At 34.6% G+C, this 6,000-nt stretch overlaps 1 protein-coding gene across 1 annotated transcript in view; it reads right to left on the reverse strand.

The window, feature by feature from the left end:
- Window positions 1-2,707, reverse strand: part of LOC126885696 (uncharacterized) — a 46,286-nt gene extending 43,579 nt beyond the window's left edge. The window contains exon 1 of the mRNA XM_050652407.1: window positions 2,389-2,707. The gene's annotated coding sequence lies outside the window, so the exon portion shown is untranslated. The remainder of the gene's footprint in view (window positions 1-2,388) is intronic.
- Window positions 2,708-6,000: the final 3,293 nt, after the last annotated feature.

A 6,000-nucleotide genomic window follows, 5' to 3' on the forward strand; every position in this document is an offset into this window, starting at 1 on the left:
TTGAGCGGTCGTCCTTTTTCCTTTGTAGTGTCGATTCGTCTATACACAGTGCGTTACGTTTGTTTATAATGTATTCACTCCTTTTTCGATCTCTCAGCGTACTAACTGTAATTCTTCTCAGCAAGCTCATCTCTGCCATTTCCAGTAGTCTTTGTGTTGTGACTGTATCCGGTCTTGTTTCTAATGCATATTTATGTCATTATTGGTCTTATACTGTCTTCATAAATTCTTGACTTAATTTCAGTGTTGCAAATTTTTATGGGATGTAAAGGAAAATGTGGAAAATAATAAGAGGTCGAAGAGCAGAGATGAAGAAATTGATAGAAGTAAAACATATTGATACAAATACATGGATAACTTACCTAAAAAACCTCTATCAAACAGCTAATCACGAAGAACTAGAAACACCAGGATTAGAATCGGATGAGCAAACAGAAATTAAAGAGGAAGATATAAGTATAAAGAACGCCTATAAAAAGATGAAAAATCGAGAAGTTCCTGGGAAAGATGGAAGAGCTAATGAACTTTTAAAATATCCTTATAAGTAAAATAATAAATACAGGAAGAATTCCAGAAGAATGGAGAACCACTTAAATGATAGCGTTATTTAAGAAAGGTGATATAGGGCACACCCCAGTAACTATAGAGGGATAAATTTACTGAGCACTATACTGAAACTCACAACAAAAATACTTATGGAGAAAATAATGGCGTGCATAAATATATCGGATGAACAACAAGGATTTAGAAGTAGAAGATCATGTAACGATGCAGTTTTTGTGATAAGGCAAATAGCGGAGAAATCATTAGAATATAACAAACCAGCCTTTTTCTGCTTCATAGACCTAGAGAAAGCGTTTGATAGAATCCAATTAAAAGATGTGATACACCTACTATATGACAAAAATTTACCACTGGATATCTTAAAACTAATAGAAAACATATATGTAAGAAATAAAATAGAAATGAAAGTCAATGGAATAATAACAGAACCCATAGAAATATAGAAACAAACACAGGAATCAGGCAAGGAGATACACTAAGCCCTCTACTGTTTAACATAACGTTGGATGCAATAATAAAACAAGTGAAGAAAATTAGAGGGTACAAAATGGGCAATAGAGAGATAAAAATACTCTGTTACGCTGATGACACCGTGTTAGTAGCAGAATTCGAAGACGACCTAAAAAGATTATTGCACGAGTTCAACATTAACGCAAAAGAAATGAATATGAAAATATCAGCCCAAAAAACAAAAAGATTGGTAATTGCCAAAGAACCAATAAGATGCAAATTGGAGTTAAACAATCAAATTATACAACAAGTAATGACTTTCAAATATCTGGGAATTAATTTATCAGCCGACAACAATATCGAAGAAGAGGTAAAAGGCCAAATCATTAAAGCCAGTAGAACGGCCGGATGCCTAAACGACACAATTTGGAAATACAAACACCTAAGATTGGAAACAAAGGCCCGAATGTATAAGTCAGTTATTAGGCCAGTTATGACTTACACGGCGGAAACAAGACCAGATACAAGCAAAGCACGAAGACATCTGGAAACCAATGAAATGAAGATCTTAAGAAGGATTGCTGGAGAAGGACTACAGAAAAGGGTAAGAAGTAAGGAAATCTATGTGGGGTAGACAATATAAATACCTGGGTAAAGATCAGAAAAGAAGAGTGGAATGAGCACATAAGCAGGATGTCCGAATCAAGGATAGTAAAAATAGCCAGGGACAAGTCATCGTTAGGCAGGAGAAGTATAGGACGCCCAAGGAAAAAATGGAATGACAACTTAGGGGCAGAATGAAAGGCACCGTTGAAGAAAAACAGGCAGTACTGCCTATATAAAAGAAGAAGAAAAAATAGAAGATTTCAGTGTTGGTTTCGCCTTGGTGTTATTAAAGCATCGTGCTAGTCTATTTGCTTTTTATACTGAACCACTTATTTCTTTGTCGAGGTCTCCATGTAATTCCAAGGTATTTTATCTCCACTACTTGTTCAATACTAATGTCAACAATTTCTTTATTGATTACCATTGTTTTAGTTTTCTGAGATGAGATTGTCATATTACCTAAATGCTTTTGCTCCTCTGCTAAATCTGTCCTCAAGTCTTTGCAGACTATCTTAAACTTGGACTATCAATATTGCGTCGTCTGCGTAACTAGTGTTTTTGGTTCTTCGTTTCCTATTCTTTATCCTCTGTCTATTTTGACACTTTTGATGATTTCGCATAGGTTCTTCAAAAACTGAGACTGGTGATCGATAAAATTGGAGAGAAGGTACTGAATAAACCAGAATTGAGGAAGTTAATGGACAGATATATAATGTATAGGTACCTATGTAATGTAAAAAAAGTATGAAAAATTTATCAATCTAGTACCTTAAAAATTGCTCCATATTATTTGCTGCTGACGACGCGATCAGGATCACAAATCACAAGCACAAAAATTCAAATTATAACTAATCACACACTAACACAAAACATTATGCACTAAATAAGTTTAGTTAAATGTACATTGCTAAATACTAAGATTTTGTTAATTAACAATCACGTCACAATTGATCCAAAATAACGTTTAAAAACGGGAAAATGCAATGTTACGCGGTGTTCAAAATCAATGCGGGAAAACTGCAATCTTATACTCTAAGGCCGTTTTTCTCGCAGTTCTAAGCTCAAGAGCAGCTATAACATCGTCTCTCTGGCTTGCATGTTTCAATTCACTGCATTAATCACGTAAATACTTTAAGAATGTGTAGGTTTTCATTCAGGGCGGGCAAGTTGGAATCAGTCAATTCAGCTAGTCGTTCTCTTAGTTTCCTAATTTGCACTGATACTTTTGAATTAAAGTCTGATACGTGTCAATTGCTCATGATGATAATTTCTGTAATAGAAATAATAGAAGATTGTAAAGCCGGGTCCATCGATATTTCGCCCGTCGGCAAATTCAAAGAGATAATATTTGTATGTTATGAAATTCGAGTAAACCGATGTCCCTTTATCTAGGCACATGCCGGTATTTTTACAACCGGGTTACTCATCGTAAATCAATCAGTTTAGCACTTAAAAATTTATACTTGGGGATTAGTACAGTTAAAATTGTTAGACAATTATACTATTAAGCAATATAATTGAAACTTTTTTCTACTTTGAAGGACAAAAAGCGAGTTTATTAGCGGAACGTAATTCAAAATTATTCTGCAAATTACATTTGATACAACATTTGATTAAAATATCTCATTTTTGATGGTAAAAAATATATTAAATATATATATATATATTAATTTGTCTGGACTAAAGGTGGTAAAAGATGGTCTGGAGTTATATTTTTGTTTGAATTTGCCGACGGGCGATAGATAGATGGTGTCAACTAGAGTTGCTTCTTTCTTCCAAGTAGACGCTCGCCATTGCCAAGATTTAATAAGCTTTTTTGGTAATCGTTTAATTATATATCGGTCATCTATTATGGTTTTGACTATAGGTCTAGTTCAGAGTTTTCTTCATCTTTAAACCAAATTCTTGAATCCACTTCAATTCTTCTTATGGGTAATTATTACGCGTTTCGTGATTTCGAAAATTGTGATAAATAGGAAGTATAAAGGGTATCTAAAACTTCCATGGAAGGAAGTTCCATGAACAAAGCAATTGCTGTAGATCGTCCTACCCTTTTAGTTTTTCGTAAATCAACAATGTTAACGGGAAATTCCTCTGACAGTGTATCTATATAAAACAAAGTACAAGGTGTCTGCTTTTCAAAATGAAGCCATGGCATTTTCCGTAAGCCTTTCACATTGTCATTCATTTCTCGTTTAAAGGAGCTAAACTTTTAAAATTATTTACATCCTTTTTGTCGACCTAAAGCTTTTTACTGGATTTAGCTACAACATTCATCCAATCAGTGCAAACAAAAACATAAAATGTTTTGAGTTCCAAAAGGTTCATAGTTCGAAAATTTCATTTCATGCTTATATTATTTGTTTTGCCCTGTTGCATTATCACTAAATACGCTAATACTCTTTTTAGGGGGTAGGTAAACCTAAATTACCTTTCAAACATACTAAATTCTTCTTCTTGTAGTGCCTATCCGTTTCAAGTGTTGCCGACCATCATGGAAATCTGTACTTTGCACACTGTTTCTCTAAAAAGATTTGTAGTGGTTGTTTTGAAACACGTACGTAGATTTTTTTCAACCAGGAAATCCTTCGCCTTCCTGGTCCTCGCTTTCCTTCTACTTTTCCCTGCAAGATTAGTTGCAGCAGTCCATATCTTTCACTGTTCCTCATGATGTGACCGAGGTATTCGATTTTGGCTGTTTTTATTTTGATTAACAGCTCTTTTTCTTTTTACATTCTCAGAAAAGCAGCCCGATTAGTAATGTGGTCGGTATAAGATATCTTCAGGATTCGACGATAAAGCCACATTTCAAAAGCCTCAATTTTCTTGCAGGTGGCGTCTGAGAGAGTCCACGACTCAACTCCTTACAACAGTATAGGAGAGAAATATAACATCGTAGTAATTTGACTTTTATGGGCATCGACAAAATCATGACATTTGAATAACTTTGCCATTTTTTTGAAATGCAGATCTTGCTTTCTCTATCCTACATTTACTCTATACAGTGGAACCCCGATAAGTCGGCCCCCGATAACCCGGAAGTCCGGCTAACCCGGACCGATTTTCATCAGACAAAAATTTAACAAATAAACAATTTAACAATTTTATCAAATAAAAATGTATGTAGGCCAAATAATATTTGAGAGATAATCTGTATTTGTGTAATTTGAACACATAAGTACAATAGTAAAAATGATTCATGCACACGGCGGCAGCCAGAGCGACCGTCTCAGCTTATCGGAAAGAACAGACACCTGTCTGTATTCCTTTTTCTTTATTTATGTCAAACTGTCTTAGCATTGTTTAAAAAAGACGTGACTATTTAAAAATTCTTTTTTAAAACAATGGTCTTGTCTTTTCTTAAATAACAACATTGTTCCTTGTGACCGTATTGTGTGTAGTACAGCCTATTAATCACTTCCGTTCTGTAATGTAATCGTGCTTCAGATTGTGTTTGCTTTGTCTACGTAATGGTAACAAAACGTAAAAATGTTGTAGTGACAATGGAAAAGAAACTAGAAACATTAGGTAGGATTGATAAAGGCGAATCTTTAAAATAAATTTATTGCAGGATCATAATATGATATCATAGGTCTGGATCCCGCGTATGAAAAAAAAGTTGATTAATAGCAAGCTAAAAATTTATTAATAGCTTAAGGGTGTCTAGTCGGATAAACTTTGATATATGAGAACACTGGAACAGGGGCAGTTTTAATTGTGGAACAGGTCAAAAATTTGGAACGGTCAGAACACGAAAATGGCACATTTGTTTTGTCCGACAGAACAGACATAAACTCTCCGAACAGAGATTAAACTCTCATGCAAAAATCAGACTGCTATTTATCACCTGTCATAATTCCTGTCATTTGACATATTCTACATGTTCCACTCATTAAAACGCCAATTTGGTGATAAATAGCAGTCTGATTTTTGCATGAGAGTTTAATCTCTGTTCAGAGAGTTTAAGTCTGTTCTGTCGGAAAAAATACATGTGCCGTTTTCGTGGTCTGACCGTTCCAAATTTTTAACCTGTTCCACAGTTAAAACTTCCCCTGTTCCAGTGTTCCCATATATTAATGTTTGTCCGACTAGACACCCTTAAGCTAATAACAAATTTTCAGCTTGCTATTTATCAATTTTTTTTTGTACGCAGGATCCAGACCTACCATATTATGGTGTCGGTACATCTCTACAGTATGACTGAGTTTTTTACCAAGAAATGAACAAAACTCTACACTCTATACAACTATACGTAATTTAGATGTGTACTGTGCATATGTGTTTCATGTTTTTGTAATTATAATGGAGGTTATTTATTAATTTTTACTATATTCTCCGGCTAACCCGGATTTTCGATAACCCGGATCGGCCGCGGTCCCG

Source organism: Diabrotica virgifera, chromosome 5, assembly GCF_917563875.1.
Source record: "Diabrotica virgifera virgifera chromosome 5, PGI_DIABVI_V3a".
Taxonomy (NCBI): domain Eukaryota; kingdom Metazoa; phylum Arthropoda; class Insecta; order Coleoptera; family Chrysomelidae; genus Diabrotica; species Diabrotica virgifera.